Source organism: Oncorhynchus masou, chromosome 5, assembly GCF_036934945.1.
Source record: "Oncorhynchus masou masou isolate Uvic2021 chromosome 5, UVic_Omas_1.1, whole genome shotgun sequence".
Classification (NCBI taxonomy): domain Eukaryota; kingdom Metazoa; phylum Chordata; class Actinopteri; order Salmoniformes; family Salmonidae; genus Oncorhynchus; species Oncorhynchus masou.
Genome location: NC_088216.1, coordinates 4,078,657 through 4,101,156, shown reverse-complemented (window position 1 = coordinate 4,101,156; position 22,500 = coordinate 4,078,657). Strand labels below are relative to the sequence as shown.

The 22,500-nt window shown below is 41.3% G+C and overlaps 1 protein-coding gene across 1 annotated transcript in view; it reads left to right on the top strand.

Annotated features, from left to right (window-relative positions):
• Positions 1 to 22,500, top strand: part of LOC135526081 (glutamate receptor ionotropic, NMDA 2A-like) — a 232,633-nt gene that overhangs the window by 71,757 nt on the left and 138,376 nt on the right. The window lies entirely within an intron of this gene.

Genomic DNA, 22,500 nt, shown 5'->3' with positions numbered 1-22,500 from the left:
CATTGGCCAAGTCAATAAAAATAACAGCACAACATTGCTTAGAATCAAGGTCAAGGACCTTAAAGGTTGCAGTGACACATCCATGTCAATGGTGACATCATTTAGAACCTTTAAGGTTGCAGTGACACATCCATGTCAATGGTGACATCATTTAGAACCTTTAAGGTTGCAGTGACACATCCATGTCAATGGTGACATCATTTAGAACCTTTAAGGTTGCAGTGACACATCCATGTCAATGGTGACATCATTTAGAACCTTTAAGGTTGCAGTGACACATCCACAACCTGAGCAGAAACCAGATTACATACCAGAGAGAATACTGTAGATATCAAGAAAGTCACTCAGGTGATTATTGACAAGTTTTTACATCACTTTTGATAAACAGGGAAAAATAGAAATTGGCCTATAACAGTTAGGATCAGTTTGAACCATGGCTGCCTTCCAAGCAATGGGAACCTCCTCAGAAAGGAGAGACAGGTTAAAAGGTCAGAGACAGGCATGGTGATGATAGGGGCAGCAACCATAAAGAAGAAAGGGTCTAAACCATCTGAACCAGATATTTTGGGGGGGGACGAGTTTCCTTTAGCACCTCGGACTCAGTGACCGCCTGCAGGGAGAAACTTTGTAGCAGGGTAGGTGGGAAAAGAGGGAGGAGCATCGTGGATAGTCACATTAGAAGGGATGGGAGATGAGGAAATGTTGGATGGGCAAGGAGGCATGGTTGAGTCAAATAGTAATCCTGAATTAATGAAGTGAGCTCAGCCATGTGCTCCTTGTCAGTAACAACCACATCATCAACATTAAGGGACATGTGCTCCTTGTCAGTAACAACCACATAATCAACATTAAGGGACATGTGCTCCTTGTCAGTACCAACCACATCATCAACATTAAGGGACATGTGCTCCTTGTCAGTAACAACCACATCATCAACATTAAGGGACATGGGCTCCTTGTCAGTAACAACCACATCATCAACTTTAAGGGACATGGGCTCCTTGTCAGTAACAACCACATCATCAACATTAAGGGACATGTGCTCCTTGTCAGTAACAACCACATCATCAACATTAAGGGACATGTGCTCCTTGTCAGTAACAACCACATCATCAACATTAAGGGACATGTGCTCCTTGTCAGTAACAACCACATCATCAACTTTAAGGGACATGTGCTCCTTGTCAGTAACAACAACATCATCAACATTAAGGGACATGGGCTCCTTGTCAGTAACAACCACATCATCAACATTAAGGGGCATGTGCTCCTTGTCAGTAACAACCAACATCAACATTAAGGGACATGTGCTCCTTGTCAGTAACAACCACATCATCAACATTAAGGGACATGTGCTCCTTGTCAGTAACAACCACATCATCAACATTAAGGGACATGTGCTCCTTGTCAGTAACAACCACATCATCAACATTAAGGGACATGTGCTCCTTGTCAGTAACAACCACATCATCAACATTAAGGGACATGTGCTCCTTGTCAGTAACAACCACATCATCAACATGAAGGGACATGTGCTCCTTGTCACTAACAACCACATCATCAACATTAAGGGACATGTGCTCCTTGTCAGTAACAACCACATCATCAACATTAAGGGACATGTGCTCCTTGTCAGTACCAACCACATCATCAACATTAAGGGACATGTGCTCCTTGTCAGTAACAACCACATCATCAACATTAAGGGACATGTGCTCCTTGTCAGTAACAACCACATCATCAACATTAAGGGACATGTGCTCCTTGTCAGTACCAACCACATCATCAACATTAAGGGACATGTGCTCCTTGTCAGTAACAACCACATCATCAACATTAAGGGACTTGGGGCAGCTGTGAGGAGGAGGGTTTATTCTCCAGGTCTTTAACCGTTTTCCAGAACTTCTTGGGTTCGACCCACAGAGAGAGAACTGCTCCGTAAAGTAAGTAACTTTGGCCTTCTGGATAGCCTGAGTGCACTGATTTCTCATTTGCCTGAATGAGAGCCAGTCGGCCTGAGAATGCGCGTGCCGAGCGATTTACCAAATGGAATTCTTGAGGTGGAGTAACTCTGACAGATCACGGCTGAACCTGTGTGGCTCAGTCAGTAGAGCATGGCGCTTGCAACGCCAAGCGTCGTGGGTTCGATTCCCGCTGGGGCCACCCATATGTAAAAGTAGTGGCCCCAGCCGACTTGTAAGTCGCTTTGGACAAAAGCGTCTGCTAAATGGGATATATTATTATTATTATTATTATTTAATTCTCATGTTCTTAATGGGAACGTGTTTGTTAACAATACCACTGAAAATATCAAAAAAGAATGTCCAAGCGTCTTCGACAGAGGGGATCAAGCTGATTCTATACCAGTTTACAGAGGCCAGGTCATGAAGGAAGGCCTGCTCATTAAGGAAGGCTTGCTCATTAAGGAAGGCTTGCTCATTAAGGAAGGCTTGCTCATTAAGGAAGGCTTTCTCATTAAGGAAGGCTTGCTCATTAAGGAAGGCTTGCTCATTAAGGAAGGCCTGCTCATTAAGGAAGGCTTGATCATTACGGAAGGCTTGCTCATTAAGGAAGGCTTGATCATTACGGAAGGCTTGATCATTAAGGAAGGCTTGCTCATTAAGGAAGGCTTGATCATTAAGGAAGGCTTGCTCATTAAGGAAGGCTTGCTCATTAAGGAAGGCTTGCTCATCAAGGAAGGCTTTCCATTAAGGAAGGCTTGCTCATTAAGGAAGGCTTGCTCATTAAGGAAGGCTTGCTCATCAAGGAAGGCTTTCCATTAAGGAAGGCTTGCTCATTAAGGAAGGCTTGCTCATTAAGAAAGGCTCGCTCATTCGTTTTTTAGCGTCTATGACAAGTCAGGACAGGTCGTTTCACTGAGCAGCCAGTACGAACACAGACTATAAAACAGAGATCACTAAGGTCATTACAGAAAACACCAGACTGATACAGAGGATAACATCGAGGAGAGTAGCCTTTTCTGGGTGTTTGGAGTCATACCTTGTGGGATTGGTGATAATCTGGGAAATATTTAGGGAGTCCCATTGCTTTAGGACTTGGTCAGGTGGTTTAAGCATGTCCCAGTTTAGGTCACCTAGCAGGAAAAATTCAGACGCAGTGTAAGGGGTCAAGAGAGGGCATTTAGGGTACAGGCTGGTGCTGATGGTGTACGATAACACCCAGCAACAGTCAACAAAGAGCTATTTGAAAGTTTAATGCGTAAAACCAGCAAATCAAATTGTTTGAGGACAGACTTGGTGGAGACAACCGAGCACTGAAGGTGTTCCCTTGGTAAAGACTGCCACTCCACCACCTTTGGAAGATCTGTCTTGCTGAAAAAGGTTATAACCAGAAAGATTATAACTGGAAAGGTTAACATCAGTATTCAAAACACTCTTCCTTAACCACGTCTCAAAGACCAACACATCTGGATTGGAGCTGTGAACTCACACTTTAAACTGATCCATTTTAGGTAATAAGCTTCTAGTGTTAACGTGCAGAAAACAAGATCATATTGTACAGCAATTGCATCAGGTAATGTGAATAGAAAGCCGGCGAGAGGTGGTTAGAATAGGATGGGAGGCCAAGAGTCGGTGTAACCAATAGAGTCAGTCGCGAGTGTGGGAACAAACACTGTCCCACGGTTGGGTAAACAAGCAAGTTCATCGTCAACAAAACAAGCAGGAGTCCCGAGGCTAATAGCATAAATCACCAGTGGAAAAATATATACAATTTTGTGGCCAGTGTAAGTTCAGAATCACTCACTTCAACAGTGCGAGTGTGCTGGAAGGCGAGTGAAAGTTCGGGAGAGAGGGGGGAGTGTGACGGGGTACCTATACCAGACAGGGAGAGACAGGCCAGGGAGAGAGGGGGGGAGTGTTGGGGGTACCTATACCAGACAGGGAGAGACAGGCCAGGGAGAGAGGGGGGGGGGTGTTGGGGGTACCTATACCAGACAGGGAGAGACAGACCAGGGTAGACGGTGAACAGATCGCCAGGTGGAATCCAAGCAGCAGGCAACGGGAGTAGGTGTCACACCCACTTGGGAGAAGCTGTTTTTGAGAGGCAGAGTCCCAACGTAGCTAGCAGGTCTCCGTCTGTCTTTTCCACCTGGAAAAGGAGGTCATTAGCTGGCTATATCTTTTCAGTGTTGGTGAATTATCCTTCACGATGTCCGGACAAAGATGCCCTGGGGCTGTTGTATTTTGGGGATTCTGAGGAGGGAGGATATCTGCTCTGCACAGATGAAGGGGAACTTCTCTGCATTTGGGATGGGGGGGGGGGGGGGGGGGCTGTGAAACTCTCCTGCCATTGTTAGGCTCAAGGGATTTCACACCTCTCACTTTCACACTTCAGAGCTAGTTTCAGTCAGATTCTTTCACAGCAGCCTGGTAGCCTTATTTATTAAGCTTTTATATATATATATATATATATATATATATATATATATATATATATATATATATATATATATATATATATATATATATATATATATATATATATATATATATATATATATATATATATATATATATATATATATATATATATATATATATATATATATATATATATATATATATATATATATATAAAAACATTTTTTTTTTATTATTGTTATTATTATTGTTGCATTATTATATTATTATTGTATTATTGGGGCGGCAGGGTAGCCTAGTGGTTAGAGTGTTGGACTAGTCACCGGAAGGTTGCAAGTTCAAATCCCCGAGCTGACAAGGTACAAATCAGTTGTTCTGCCCTTGAACAGGCAGTTAACCCACTGTTCCTAGGCCGTCATTGAAAATAAGAATTTGTTCTTAACTGACTTGCCTGGTTAAATAAAGGTATGAAAAATATATTGTTATTATTAATTATTTTTTTAGTATTTTATTATTATATTTAGATGATTGTCTTTTCCTTTTTTTGGCTTCAGAAAGTAGGTTTAGACTGAACACAATTTTGTGTTGGAATGTCATTGTGTTGGAATGTCATTGTGTTGGAATGTCATTGTGTTGGAATATCATTGTGTTGGAATGTTATTGTGTTGGAATGTCATTGTGTTGGAATGTCATTGTGATGGAATGTCAGTGTGTTGGATGTTATTTCCAGTTTCCACTGTTTCTCCTGCAAGTTAGAAGTTTATTTTCTCTTCTTTTCTTGATAGTCTTTGATCGTAAAAGTCCGTTCAGGTAATTTCGTCCAAAACTAAGGTTTTACGCTTTGAATTGTGAATAGGAATGAAAGGGGTTTGATGTTGAGCTTTTAGTATCCTGTATGAGTCCTTGCAAAATATTTCAAAGTTTATCTACAATTATCCAACACTAATTCTATATATTTTGTTGCGGAAGAACTTAGGAGCCATGAGCTCTGTGTGTCTATTCACTCTGTCTGTCATCGTGAGTGTATATATATCATTGATGGATGTCAGTCTCGGGGGCTGTGTATGTTAAATGCTAAATGGAAGTCCACAGAACATTAGCCATGGGACTTTTAGATGTACAGTCTGATCTACCCTACACTATGCGATCTCTTTTATGGGTCTGTTAAATATTATAGGAGACGTCTCTGTCACCATTTGGGGCTATAGTTTGACTCGACACTATGCTAGGTCTTTTTATAGTCTGTTAAATATTATAGGAGACCTCTCTGTCACCATTGGGACTACAGTTTGACTCTACAACGATGTAAAGCTACACGTCTGTCAGTCTGGGGGTTTTGGGACTGTGTTTTCTTCTCCTTCATGCTCTGTCTTCTGTCTTGTCAGCTTTAGTCTGTTACATATTCTAGAAGACCTGTCTGTGAGCCTTGGGAATTAGCATTATGCCAAAGCTAGTCAGGGTGAGGCTATAGGCAGTTAGCATTATGCTAAAAATAGTCAGGGTGAGGCTATAGGCAGTTAGCATTATGCTAAAGATAGTCAGGGTGAGGCTATAGGCAGTTAGCATCATGCTAAAGATAGTCAGGGTGAGGCTATAGGCAGTTAGCATTATGCTATATATAGTCAGGGTGAGGCTATAGGCAGTTAGCATTATGCTAAAGATAGTCAGGGTGAGGCTATAGGAAGTTAGCATTATGCTAAAGCTAGTCAGGGTGAGGCTTTAGGCAGTTAGCAATATGCTAAAGGTAGTCAGGGTGAGTCTATAGGCAGTTAGCATTATGCTAAAGGTAGTCAGGGTGAGTCTATAGGCAGTTAGCATTATGCTAAAGCTAGTCAGTGTAAGCCAATAGTGAGTCTAGTTCTCTCCTCACTTTCACATTTTATTAACTGGCGTTCTGACAGGTGAGTGTGTGTGTGTGACGTGTGTGTGTGACGGGAGTGTGTGTGTGACGGGAGTGTGTGTGTGACGGGAGTGTGTGTGCGACATGTGTGTGGGTGTGACGGGTGTGTGTGTGTGCGACGTGTATGTGTGTGACGGGAGTGTGTGTGTGACGTGTGTGTGTGTGTGACGGGAGTGTGTGTGTGTGACGGGAGTGTGTGTGTGTGTGTGTGTGTGTGACGGGAGTGTGTGTGTGTGTGTGACGGGAGTGTGTGTGTGACAGGTGTGTGTGTGTGTGTGACGGGAGTCTGTGTGTGACAGGTGTGTGTGTGTGTGACAGGTGTGTGACGTGTGTGTGACGTGTGTGTGTGTGTGTGACGGGAGTGTGTGTGTGTGACAGGTGTGTGTGTGTGACGTGTGTATGTGACGGGAGTGTGTGTGTGACGGGAGTGTGTGTGTGACGGGAGTGTGTGCGACATGTGTGTGGGTGTGACGGGTGTGTGTGTGTGCGACGTGTATGTGTGTGACGGGAGTGTGTGTGACGTGTGTGTGTGTGTGACGGGAGTGTGTGTGTGTGACGGGAGTGTGTGTGTGTGTGTGTGTGTGACGGGAGTGTGTGTGTGTGTGTGTGTGTGACGGGAGTGTGTGTGTGACGGGAGTGTGTGTGTGACGGGAGTGTGTGTGTGACTGGAGTGTGTGTGTGACAGGTGTGTGTGTGTGTGACGTGTGTGTGTGTGACGTGTGTGTGTGTGTGACGTGTGTGTGTGTGTGTGACGGGAGTGTGTGTGCTACTGCTAAATGATATTAGTAATTGGATAGCTACCTCATGTGTGTAGTCTCCAGGGTATATATACCTTCAGTTTAAAAGAAAATGTATTGAACCTTTATTTAACCAGGCAAGTCAGTTAAGAACAAATTCTTATGTACAATCACATCACAACAAGAGACACCATCACACTATATATATATATATAGGACAGAACACACATCACAACAAGAGACACCATAACACTATATATATATATATATAGGACAGAACACACATCACAACAAGAGACACCATAACACTATATATATATATATATAGGACAGAACACACATCACAACAAGAGACACCATCACACTATATATATATATATATATATAGGACAGAACACACATCACAACAAGAGACACCATCACACTATATATATATATATATAGGACAAAACACACATTACAACAAGAGACACCATAACACTATATATATATATATATAGGACAGAACACACATCACAACAAGAGACACCATAACACTATATATATATATATATAGGACAGAACACACATCACAACAAGAGACACCATAACACTATATATATATATATATATAGGACAGAACACACATCACAACAAGAGACACCATAACACTATATATATATATATAGGACAGAACACACATCACAACAAGAGACACCATCACACTATATATATATATATATAGGACAGAACACACATCACAACAAGAGACACCATCACACTATATATATATATATATAGGACAGAACACACATCACAACAAGAGACACCATCACACTATATATATATATATATAGGACAGAACACACATCACAACAAGAGACACCATCACACTATATATATATATATATAGGACAGAACACACATCACAACAAGAGACACCATCACATCAGAACACACATCACAACAAGAGACACCATATATATATATATATAGGACAGAACACACATCACAACAAGAGACACCATCACACGATATATATATATATAGGACAGAACACACATCACAACAAGAGACACCATAACACTATATATATATATATATAGGACAAAACACACATCACAACAAGAGACACCATCACACTATATATATATATATATATAGGACAGAACACACATCACAACAAGAGACACCATAACACTATATATATATATATAGGACAGAACACACATCACAACAAGAGACACCATCACACTATATATATATATATATAGGACAGAACACACATCACAACAAGAGACACCATCACACTATATATATATATATAGGACAGAACACACATCACAACAAGAGACACCATCACACTATATATATATAGGACAGAACACACATCACAACAAGAGACACCATCACACTATATATATATATAGGACAGAACACACATCACAACAAGAGACACCATAACACTATATATATATATAGGGACAGAACACACATCACAACAAGAGACACCATAACACTATATATATATATATATAGGACAGAACACACATCACAACAAGAGACACCATAACACTATATATATATATATAGGACAGAACACACATCACAACAAGAGACACCATCACACTATATATATATATATATATATATAGGACAGAACACACATCACAACAAGAGACACCATAACACTATATATATATATATAGGACAGAACACACATCACAACAAGAGACACCATCACACTATATATATATATATAGGACAGAACACACATCACAACAAGAGACACCATCACACTATATATATATATATAGGACAGAACACACATCACAACAAGAGACACCATAACACTATATATATATATATAGGACAGAACACACATCACAACAAGAGACACCATCACACTATATATATATATATATATAGGACAGAACACACATCACAACAAGAGACACCATAGCACTATATATATATATATAGGACAGAACACACATCACAACAAGAGAGACACCATCACACTATATATATATATATAGGACAGAACACACATCACAACAAGAGACACCATCACACTATATATATATATATATAGGACAGAACACACATCACAACAAGAGACACCATCACACTATATATATATATATAGGACAGAACACACATCACAACAAGAGACACCATCACACTATATATATATATATATATATATATAGGACAGAACACACATCACAACAAGAGACACCATAACACTATATATATATATATATATATGACAGAACACACATCACAACAAGAGACACCATCACACTATATATATATATATATATATAGGACAGAACACACATCACAACAAGAGACACCATAACACTATATATATATATAGGACAGAACACACATCACAACAAGAGACACCATAACACTATATATATATATATAGGACAGAACACACATCACAACAAGAGACACCATAACACTATATATATATATAGGACAGAACACACATCACAACAAGAGACACCATCACACTATATATATATATATATATAGGACAGAACACACATCACAACAAGAGACACCATCACACTATATATATATATAGGACAGAACACACATCACAACAAGAGACACCATCACACTATATATATATATAGGACAGAACACACATCACAACAAGAGACACCATAACACTATATATATATATGACAGAACACACATCACAACAAGAGACACCATCACACTATATATATATATATATAGGACAGAACACACATCACAACAAGAGACACCATCACACTATATATATATATATAGGACAGAACACACATCACAACAAGAGACACCATCACACTATATATATATATATACAACAAGGACAGAACACACATCACAACAAGAGACACCATCACACTATATATATATATATAGGACAGAACACACATCACAACAAGAGACACCATCACACTATATATATATATATAGGACAGAACACACATCACAACAAGAGACACCATCACACTATATATATATATATAGGACAGAACACACATCACAACAAGAGACACCATCACACTATATATATATATATAGGACAGAACACACATCACAACAAGAGACACCATAACACTATATATATATATAGGACAGAACACACATCACAACAAGAGACACCATCACACTATATATATATATATAGGACAGAACACACATCACAACAAGAGACACCATCACACTACATGAAGACAGTCCTAAGACAACATGGCAGCAACACAACATGACAACAACATGAAGGCAACACAACATGACAACATGGTTGAACCATCACAACAACATGGTAGCAATACATTTACATTTACATTTAAGAACACACATCACAACAAGAGACACCATACAGACGCTCTTATCCAGAGCGACTTACAAATACAACAACAACATGGTAGCAGAACACACATCACAACAACAACAACATGGTACAACACAACATGATAACATAACAACATGATAACAACATGGACAGAACACACATCACAACAAGAGACACCACACACTATATATATATATAACAGAACATGGCACATCACAACAATGACAACAACATGGCAGCAACACAACATAACAACAACATATATAACACAACATGAACAACATCACAACAAGAGACACCATCACACATGACAACAACATGGACAGAGCACACATCACAACAAGAGACACATGACAACAACATGGTAGCACACATCACAACATGACAACAACATAGGTAGAACACACATCACAACAAGAGACACCAACACTGGTAGCATATACAACAGACAACAACATGGTAGCAACACATCACAACAACATGGTAGCAACATAACATACAACAACATGGACAGAACACAACATCACAACAACATGACAGCAACACTATATAATACAACATGACAACAACATGGTAGCAACACAACATCACAACAAGATGGTAGCACCATCAACATGACAACAACATGGTACAGAACACACATCACAACAAGAGACACCATCACACTATATATATATATGGACAGAACACAACATCACAACAAGAGACACCATCACACTATATATAACAACATGGTAGCAACACAACATGACACACAACATGGTAGCAACACAACATGACAACAGCATGGTAGCAAACACAACATCACAACAACATGGCAGCAACACAATATATATAACAACAAAATGGTACAGAACACACATCACAACAAGAGACACCATCACATGACAACAACATATAGCAACAAACACAGTCACAACAAGAGACACCATCACACTATAACATATACATGGACAGAACACACACATCACAACAAGAGACACCATCACACTATATACAACATGGTAGCACAGAACATGACAACAACATGGTAGCAACACAACATCAACAACATATATAGGACAGAACACACATCACAACAAGAGACACCATCACACTATATATATATATATAGGACAGAACACACATCACAACAAGATGACACCATAACACTATATATATATATATAACAGAACAACATCACAACAAGAGACACCATCAACATATATATATATATATAGGACAGAACACACATCACAACAAGAGACACCATCACACTATATATATATATAGGACAGAACAATACATCACAACAAGAGACACAATCACACTATATATATATATATATAGGACAGAACACACATCACAACAAAAGACACCATCACACTATATATTTGTAGTATAGGACAGAACACACATCACAACAAGAGACACCAACACTATATATATATATGACAGAACACACATCACAACAAGAGACACCATCACACTATATATATATATAGGACAGAACACACATCACAACAAGAGACACCATAGGTATATATATATATGGACAGAACACACATCACAACAAGAGACACCATCACACTATATATATATATTAATGATTCATGTTCTTGGACAGAACACACATCACAACAAGAGACACCATCACACTATATATATATAGATGTAGGACAGAACACACATCACAACAAGAGACACCATCACACTATATATATATATATAGGACAGAACACACATCACAACAAGAGACACCATCACACTATATATATATATATATCCTCTCTCCTCTCACACATCACAACAAAAGACACCATCACACTATATATATATATATAGGACAGAACACACATCACAACAAGAGACACCATCACACTATATATATATATATAGGACAGAACACACATCACAACAAGAGACACCATCACACTATATATATATATATATGGACAGAACACACATCACAACAAGAGACACCATCATCATTATAAAATTTTCTATCCAAAATTGACAGAACACACATCACAACAAGAGACACCATAACACTATATATATATAAACGAGGACAGAACACACATCACAACAAGAGACACCATCACACTATATATATATATATAGGACAGAACACACATCACAACAAGAGACACCATCACACTACATGAAGACAGTCCTAAGACAACATGGCAGCAACACAACATGACAACAACATGAAGGCAACACAACATGACAACATGGTTGAAACGCATGACAACAACATGGTAGCAATACATTTACATTTACATTTAAGTCATTTAGCAGACGCTCTTATCCAGAGCGACTTACAAATACAACAACAACATGGTAGCAACACAACATGACAACAACATGGTAGCAACACAACATGATAACATGAACAACATGATAACAACATGGTAGCAACACCACATGACAACAACATGGTAGTAACACAACATGGCAACATCACAACATGGTAGCAACACAACATGACAACAACATGGCAGCAACACAACATAACAACAACATGGTAGCAACACAACATGACAACAACATGGTAGCAACACAACATGACAACAACATGGTAGCAGCATGGTAGCAACACAACATGACAACAACATGGTAGCAACACAACATGACAACAACATGGTAGCAACACAACATGACAACAACATGGTAGCAACACAACATGACAACAACATGGTAGCAACACATGACAACAACATGGTAGCAACATAACATGACAACAACATGGTAGCAACACAACATGACAACAACATGGTAGCAACATGGTAGCAACACAACATGACAACAACATGGTAGCAACACAACATGACAAAAAAATGGTAGCAACACAACATGACAACAACATGGTAGCAACACAACATGACAACAACATGGTAGCAACTCAACATGACAACAACATGGTAGCAACACAACATGACAACAACATGGTAGCAACACATGGACAACAACATGGTAGCAACACAACATGACAACAGCATGGTAGCAACACAACATGACAACAACATGGTAGCAACACAACATGACAACAACATGGCAGCAACACAACATAACAACAAAATGGTAGCGACACAACATGACAACAACATGGTAGCAACACAACATGACAACAACATGGTAGCAACACAACATGGTAGTAACACAACATGACAACAACATGGTAGCAACACAACATGGTAGTAACACAACATGACAACAACATGGTAGTAACATAACATGGCAACATAACAACATGGTAGCATCACAACATGACAACAACATGGTAGCAACACAACATGACAACAACATGTTAGCAGCACAACATGACAACAACATGTTAGCAACACAACATGACAACAACATGGTAGCAACACAACATGACAACAACATGGTAGTAACACAACATGACAACAACATGTTAGCAACACAACATGGTAGCAGCACAACATGGTAGCAGCACAACACATGGTACAAACATTATTGCGCACAGACAACAGCACAAAGGGCAAGAAGGTCGAGACAACAATACATCACGAGATGCAGCCACAACTATCAGTAAGTGTCCATGATTGAGTCTTTGAACGAAGAGATGGAGATCAAACTGTCCAGTTTGAGTGTTTGTTGCAGTTCGTTCCAGTCGCTAGCTGCAGCGAACTGAAAAGACGAGCGACCCAGGGATATGTGTGCTTTGGGGACCTTTAACAGAATGTGACTGGCACAATAATTGATGGATTAAGTATTAAGTAAGCTCATCCTCTAGGTATGTGTGATCTTACGTAGAGCTGTCTGTCTGCTCTGGCAGGGGTTGTGTTGATAAGTTATTTAATGATTCATGTTCTTGGAGAGAGTGTGTTTTTTGATGAGAAGATGTAGGTCGTTGGTAGTCTCTTCTACTGTCTACAATTAATCCTATAATTGATCCTGCATTAGATGGACTCCCTAGGAGTAGTAACAGTCTCCTAGTATCAATCCTCTCTCTACTGTAGTCTCCTCTCCTCTCCTCTCTCTCCTAGGAGTCTCCTCAGTAGTATCAATGTCCCTCTCTCTCCTCTCCTCCCCTCTAGATCCGACTCCTCCCCTCCTCTCCTCATCACTAGTATCAATCTCTCTTCTTTCCACCTTGAATTGCTTACATGGAGTCCTGGCTTGACGTGAGTTTGACCACAGTATTTATTTTCATCATTAGCAAAAGCTATTGGTTTTCTATCCAAAATTGCAAAGACAAATGTGATTCGTTGAATAAACACAAGAGATGAGTAAAATGAATAAACGAGTGTGGCAGTACCAGGAACAGTGCCATCTAGTGGCCAAAAGCCAAATGTACTTTCACACTCATTTATGGAGGGATCCATGCTTCACTGAATAATCTGAACAGGGAGGAAAAGCTGTCTGCAAACACAGACTGATGACCTCACTCAATGAGTATGAGGCCATAAGAAACCAGGAGAAAGCTCATCCAGAAGCGGTGCTCCTAGTGGCCGGGGAGGGAACTGCAGGGAAACTTAAATCTGTGTTACCTCATTTCTACCAGCATGTTAAATGTGCAACCAGAGGGAGAAAAATTCTAGACCACCTTTACTCCACACACAGAGATGAGCGCAAAGCTCTCCCTCGCCCTCCATTTGGTAAATCTGACCATAATTATATCCTGATTCCTGCTTACAAGCAAAAACTAAGGCAGGAAGCACCAGTGACTCAGTCAATACAAAAGTGGTCAGATGAAGCAGATGCTAAACTACAGGACTGTTTTGCACAGACTGGAACATGTTCAGGGATTCTTCTGATGGCATTGAGGTGTACACCACATCAGTTACTGACTTCATCAATAAGTGCATTGAGGACGTCGTCCCCGCTGTGACTGTACGTGAATACCCCAACCAGAAGCCATGGATTACAGGCAACATTTGCACTGAGCTAAAGGCTAGAGCTGCCGCTTTCAAGGAGCGGGAATCTAACCCGGAAGCCTATAATAAATCCTGCTAAGCCCTCAGACGAACCATCAAACAGACAAAGCATCAATACAGGACTAAGATCGAATCGTACGACACCGGCTCTGACGCTCGTCGGATGTGGCAGCAAACCATTACAGACTACAAAGGGAAGCACAGCCGAGAGCTGCCCAGTGACATGAGCCTACCAGACGAGCTAAATACCTTGTATGCTCGCTTCGAGGCAAGTAACACTGAAACATGCATGAGAGCATCAGCTGTTCCGGATGACTGTGTGATCACGCTCTCCGCAGCCGATGTGAGTAAGACCTTGAACAGGTTAACATTCACAGGGCCGCAGGCCTAGACGGATTACCAGGACGTGTACTCTGTATATTAATGAAAATGATCTGAATATTTCAATTAAAATGACCAATGTGGGTGCAATCATTTAGCTGAACATCAAAATAAATGACAACAAAATCATGTTTCGGAAATGCTAATCTGATACATTTCTAACGACAGAAACGATTTCAGAACAATCTGTGATGGTGGGTGGGTCAGGGCTAAAATGACCCAGAGCGACTTGTGTAACAGTATGACTTTAGCTAGCCGTTACACTCGTAGGCTGTGAACCAGGTTTAATGTAATCAGATTGGTGCTGGGCTGGAAGTAAACCTTTACACTGTGTTAGTGCTGGGTTGGAAGCCTGAATTGGGCTGTGGTTGTTTATGATTTACATTATGTCACATCTTTGAAACTCTGCCCTCAAGCTATTCAGTCACTACCCCACCTCCACTATCAATGTCTCTACTGTAGATGGACTGTGTGTCTCAGTCTTTTTCTCTCACTCTTTTTTACTCAGTATCAATGTAAAGGGATTTACTGTGGCATGGAAAACATATGTTAACATTGCCAATGCAAGGAAAATAGATAATAAATAACTCACAAGTTTCAAAGGAATAGAGACATTTCAAATGTAGATGGGACTGTGTGTAGGAGTAGTCACGTCAGTGTATCAATGTCTCTACTGTAGTCTCTACTGTAGATGGACTGTGTGTAGGAGTAGTGACATCAGTAGTATCAATGTCTCTACTGTAGTCTCTACTGTAGATGGACTGTGTGGTAGGAGTGGTAACGTCAGTAGTATCAATGTCTCTACTGTAGTCTCTACTGTAGATGGACTGTGTGTAGGAGTAGTAACAGCAGTAGTATCAATGTCTCTACTGTAGATGGACTGTGTGTAGGAGTAGTAACGTCAGTAGTATCAATGTCTCTACTGTAGATGGACTGTGTGTAGGAGTAGTAACATCAGTAGTATCAATGTCTCTACTGTAGATGGACTGTGTGTAGGAGTAGTAACGTCAGTAGTATCAATGTCTCTACTGTAGATGGACTGTGTGTAGGAGTAGTCACGTCAGTAGTATCAATGTCTCTACTGTAGATGGACTGTGTGTAGGAGTAGTAATGTCAGTAGTATCAATGTCTCTACTGTAGATGGACTGTGTGTAGGAGTAGTAACGTCAGTAGTATCAATGTCTCTACTGTAGATGGACTGTGGTAGGAGTAGTAACGTCAGTAGTATCAATGTCTCTACTGTAGATGGACTGTGTGTAGGAGTAGTAACGTCAGTAGTATCAATGTCTCTACTGTAGATGGACTGTGTGTAGGAGTAGTAACGTCAGTAGTATCAATGTCTCTACTGTAGTCTCTACTGTAGATGGACTGTGTGTAGGAGTAGTAACAGTCAGTAGTATCAATGTCTCTACTGTAGATGGACTGTGTGTAGGAGTAGTAATGTCAGTAGTATCAATGTCTCTACTGTAGATGGACTGTGTGTAGGAGTAGTAACGTCAGTAGTATCAATGTCTCTACTGTAGATGGACTGTGTGTAGGAGTAGTAACGTCAGTAGTATCAATGTCTCTACTGTAGTCTCTACTGTAGATGGACTGTGTGTAGGAGTAGTAACGTCAGTAGTATCAATGTCTCTACTGTAGATGGACTGTGTGTAGGAGTAGTAACATCAGTAGTGTCAATGTCTCTACTGTAGTCTCTACTGTAGATGGACTGTGGTAGGAGTAGTAACATCAGTAGTATCAATGTCTCTACTGTAGATGGGACTGTGGTAGGAGTAGTAACGTCAGTAGTATCAATGTCTCTACTGTAGTCTCTACTGTAGATGGACTGTGTGTAGGAGTAGTAACATCAGTAGTATCAATGTCTCTACTGTAGTCTCTACTGTAGATGGACTGTGTGTAGGAGTAGTAACATCAGTAGTATCAATGTCTCTACTGTAGATGGACTGTGTGTAGGAGTAGTAACATCAGTAGTATCAATGTCTCTACTGTAGATGGACTGTGTGTAGGAGTAGTAACGTCAGTAGTATCAATGTCTCTACTGTAGTCTCTACTGTAGATGGACTGTGGTAGGAGTAGTAACGTCAGTAGTATCAATGTCTCTACTGTAGATGGACTGTGGTAGGAGTAGTAACGTCAGTAGTATCAATGTCTCTACTGTAGTCTCTACTGTAGATGGACTGTGTGTAGGAGTAGTAACGTCAGTAGTATCAATGTCTCTACTGTAGTCTCTACTGTAGATGGACTGTGTGTAGGAGTAGTAACAGCAGTAGTATCAATGTCTCTACTGTAGATGGACTGTGTGTAGGAGTAGTAACATCAGTAGTATCAATGTCTCTACTGTAGATGGACTGTGTGTAGGAGTAGTAACGTCAGTAGTATCAATGTCTCTACTGTAGATGGACTGTGTGTAGGAGTAGTAACGTCAGTAGTATCAATGTCTCTACTGTAGATGGACTGTGTGTAGGAGTAGTAACGTCAGTAGTATCAATGTCTCTACTGTAGTCTCTACTGTAGATGGACTGTGTGTAGGAGTAGTAACGTCAGTAGTATCAATGTCTCTACTGTAGATGGACTGTGTGTAGGAGTAGTAACGTCAGTAGTATCAATGTCTCTACTGTAGTCTCTACTGTAGATGGACTGTGTGTAGGAGTAGTAACGTCAGTAGTATCAATGTCTCTATTGTAGATGGACTGTGTGTAGGAGTAGTAACGTCAGTAGTATCAATGTCTCTACTGTAGATGGACTGTGTGTAGGAGTAGTAACGTCAGTAGTATCAATGTCTCTACTGTAGATGGACTGTGTGTAGGAGTAGTAACGTCAGTAGTATCAATGTCTCTACTGTAGATGGACTGTGATGGGACTGGAGTAGTAACGTCAGTAGTATCAATGTCTCTACTGTAGATGGACTGTGTGTAGGAGTAGTAACAGTCAGTAGTATCAATGTCTCTACTGTAGATGGACTGTGTGTAGGAGTAGTAACGTCAGTAGTATCAATGTCTCTACTGTAGATGGACTGTGTGTAGGAGTAGTAACGTCACTAGTATCAATGTCTCTACTCTACTGTAGATGGACTGTGTGTAGGAGTAGTAACGTCAGTAGTATCAATGTCTCTACTGTAGTCTCTCTACTGTAGATGGACTGTGGTAGGAGTAGTAACGTCAGTAGTATCAATGTCTCTACTGTAGATGGACTGTGTGTAGGAGTAGTAACATCACTAGTATCAATGTCTCTACTGTAGATGGACTGTGTGTAGGAGTAGTAACGTCAGTAGTATCAATGTCTCTACTGTAGTCTCTACTGTAGATGGATCTGTGGTAGGAGTAGTAACGTCAGTAGTATCAATGTCTCTACTGTAGATGGGACTGTGTGTAGGAGTAGTAATTATATATAGTAGTAGTTATTTGCACAAATAGTTAAAGTACAAAAGGGAAAATAAATCAACATAAATATGGGTTGTTTTTGCAGTGGTGTTTGATCTTCACTGGTTGCCCTTTTCTCGTGCCAACAGGTCACAAATTTTGCTGCTGTGATGGCACACTGTGGTATTTCACCCAGTAGATATGGGAGTTTTTTAAAATGTGATTTGTTTTGGAATTCTTTGTGGATCTGTGTCATCTGAGGGAAATATTTCTCTCTAATATGGTCATACATTGGGCAGGAGGTTAGGAAGTGCAGCTCAGTTTCCACCTCATTTTGTGGGCAGTGAGCACACAGCCTGTCTTCTCTTGAGAGCCATGTCTGCCTACGGCGGTCTTTCTCAATAGCAAGGCTATGCTCACTGAGTCTGTACAAGATTTCCTTAATTTTGGGTCACTCTTTTTTTTTCTCTCTCTCTTTTTTTTTCTCTCTCTCTCCCTCTCTCTCTCTCTCCCTCTCCCTCAGGTATTCTGCCACTGTGTACTCTCTGTTTAGGGCCAAATAGCATTCTAGTTTGCTCTGTTTTTTTTGTTAATTCTTTCCAATGTGTCAAGTAATTATCTTTTTGTTTTCTCATGATTTGGTTGTGTCTAATTGTGCTGCTGTCCTGGTGCTCTTGTGGGGTCTGTTTGTGTTTGTGAACAGAGCCCCAGGACCTGCTTGCTTAGGGGACTCTTCTCCAGGTTCATCTCTGTAGGTGATGGCTTTGTTATGGAAGGTTTGGGAATCGCTTCCTTTTAGGTGGTTGTAGAATTTAACAGTTATTTTCTGGATTTTGATAATTAGTGGATATCGGCCTAATTTTGCTCTGCATGAATTATTTGGTGTTTTACGTTGTCCACGGAGGGTATTTTAGCATAATTCTGCCCTCTTTCTCCCTTTGTCTCTCTCTGGTTAGGCAAAGAATAATATATCAGCAGGGTGAGGTTGTTCAATGAGGCATCATGTTAGTCAGCCTAAAGACAGGAAGCTGGAACCTAATGTGATGTGGGATATGGAGAGAGAGAGAGAGACGGAGAGACTACTTTTGTATATTATCACCTCACTTGTTTTGGAAATGTTGACATATGTTTTCCAAGTTCCTTGAATTGAATTGAGACGAGAGGAGAGAGAGAGATGAGGAAAGAGAGAGATGAGGAGAGGTACATGAAGCTGGAACAAGCCTAATGTGATGGGGGATACAGAGAGAGAGAGAGATACAGACATGAGATTTGTAGACAGAGATTGATGGAGAAACAGACAGAGAGAGATGGAGAGAGAAAGACAGACAGACAGAGATGTCAGACAGAGAATTTTTAGAGAGAAAGACAGACAGAGTTTATTTCAGAGAGAGATATGGAGATCTACAGACAGAGAGAGAGCTTTGAGAGAGACAGAAGAGATGTGGAGAGAGACAACAAAGCCCCTGGAATTGAATTGACAGAGAGAGATGGAGAGAGACAGACAGAGAGATGGAGAGAGACAGACAGAGATGGAGACAGACAGACAGAGAGAGATGGAGAGAGACAGACAGAGAGAGAGATGGAGAGAGACAGACAGAGAGAGATGGAGAGAGACAGACAGAGAGAGAGATGGAGAGAGACAGACAGAGAGAGATGGAGAGAGACAGACAGAGAGAGAGAGAGAAAAGAGACAGAGAGACAGACAGAGAGAGATGGAGAGAGACAGACAGACAGAGAGATGGAAAGAGACAGACAGAGAGAGAAAAGAGACAGACAGAGAGAAGAGACAGACAGCGAGAGAGATGGAGAGAGACAGACAGACAGAGATGGTGAGTAGAGACCTTGATACTACAGTGCTGATGTTACAACTCCTACACACAGTTCCATCTACAGTAAAGACATTGACACTACTGATGTTACAACACACAGCCTGACAAAAGAGATAGTGGATAAGATAGAGTGAGAGTGTAGAGAGGGGGAAACAGAGAGGGAGATAGAGAGAGGTGGAGAGGGAGAGAGTGGAGAGAGAGTGGCAGGGAGAGTGGAGAGAGGGGAGGGATAGAGAGATGAGAGAGAGGAGGGAGGAGAGGGAGATCTTGAGAAGTACTGGATCTCCATATGTAATCACCAGGGAGAGGGAGATCCTGGAGAGAGGAGGAGGGACCTCCTCTCTCCATATGTAGATCAGAGAGGTGGAGATATGTAATCACCAGGCCCTCTCTCTCCTCCTCTCCCATATGTAATCACCAGGCCCTCTCTCTACCCCTAGATAGAGAGGGAGATCCTCTCTCCATATGTAATCACCAGGCCCTCTCTCTACCCCCTCTCTCTACCTCCTCTCTCTACCCCCTCTCTCTCTCTACCTCCTCTCTACCTCCTCTCTCCATATGTAATCACCAGGCCCTCTCTCTACCCCCTCTCTCTCTCCTCTACCTCCTCTCTCTACCTCCTCTCTCCATATGTAATCACCAGGCCCTCTCTCTACCCCCTCTCTCTACCTCCTCTCTCTACCTCCTCTCTCTACCTCCTCTCTCTACCTCCTCTCTCCATATGTAATCACCAGGCCCTCTCTCTACCTCCTCTCTCTACCTCCTCTCTCCATATGTAATCACCAGGCCCTCCCTCCCCCTCTCTCTACCTCCTCTCTCTACCTCCTCTCTCCATACCTCCTCTCTCTCTCTACCCTCCTCCTCTCTCCATATGTAATCACCAGGCCCTCTCTCTACCTCCTCTCTCTCTACCTCCTCTCTCTACCTCCTCTCTCCATATGTAATCACCAGGCCCTCTCTCTACCTCCTCTCTCTACCTCCTCTCTCCATATGTAATCACCAGGCCCTCTCTCTACCTCCTCTCTCTACCTCCTCTCTCCATATGTAATCACCAGGCCCTCTCTCTACCTCCTCTCTCTACCTCCTCTCTCCATATGTAATCACCAGGCCCTCTCTATCTCCTCTCTCTACCTGCTCTCTCTACCTCCTCTCTCTACCTCCTCTCTCCATATGTAATCACCAGGCCCTCTCTCTACCTCCTCTCTCTACCTCCTCTCTCTACCTCCTCTCTCCCTCCTCTCTCCATATGTAATCACCAGGCCCTCTCTCTACCTCCTCTCTCTACCTCCTCTCTCTACCTCCTCTCTCTACCTCCTCTCTCCATATGTAATCACCAGGCCCTCTCTCTACCTCCTCTCTCTACCTCCTCTCTCTACCTCCTCTCTCCATATGTAATCACCAGGCCCTCTCTCTACCTCCTCTCTCTACCTCCTCTCTCCATATGTAATCACCAGGCCCTCTCTCTACCTCCTCTCTCTACCTCCTCTCTCTACCTCCTCTCTACCTCCTCTCTCCATATGTAATCACCAGGCCCTCTCTCTACCACCTCTCTCTACCTCCTCTCTCCATATGTAATCACCAGGCCCTCTCTCTACCTCCTCTCTCTACCTCCTCTCTCCATATGTAATCACCAGGCCCTCTCTCTACCTCCTCTCTCTACCTCCTCTCTCCATATGTAATCAC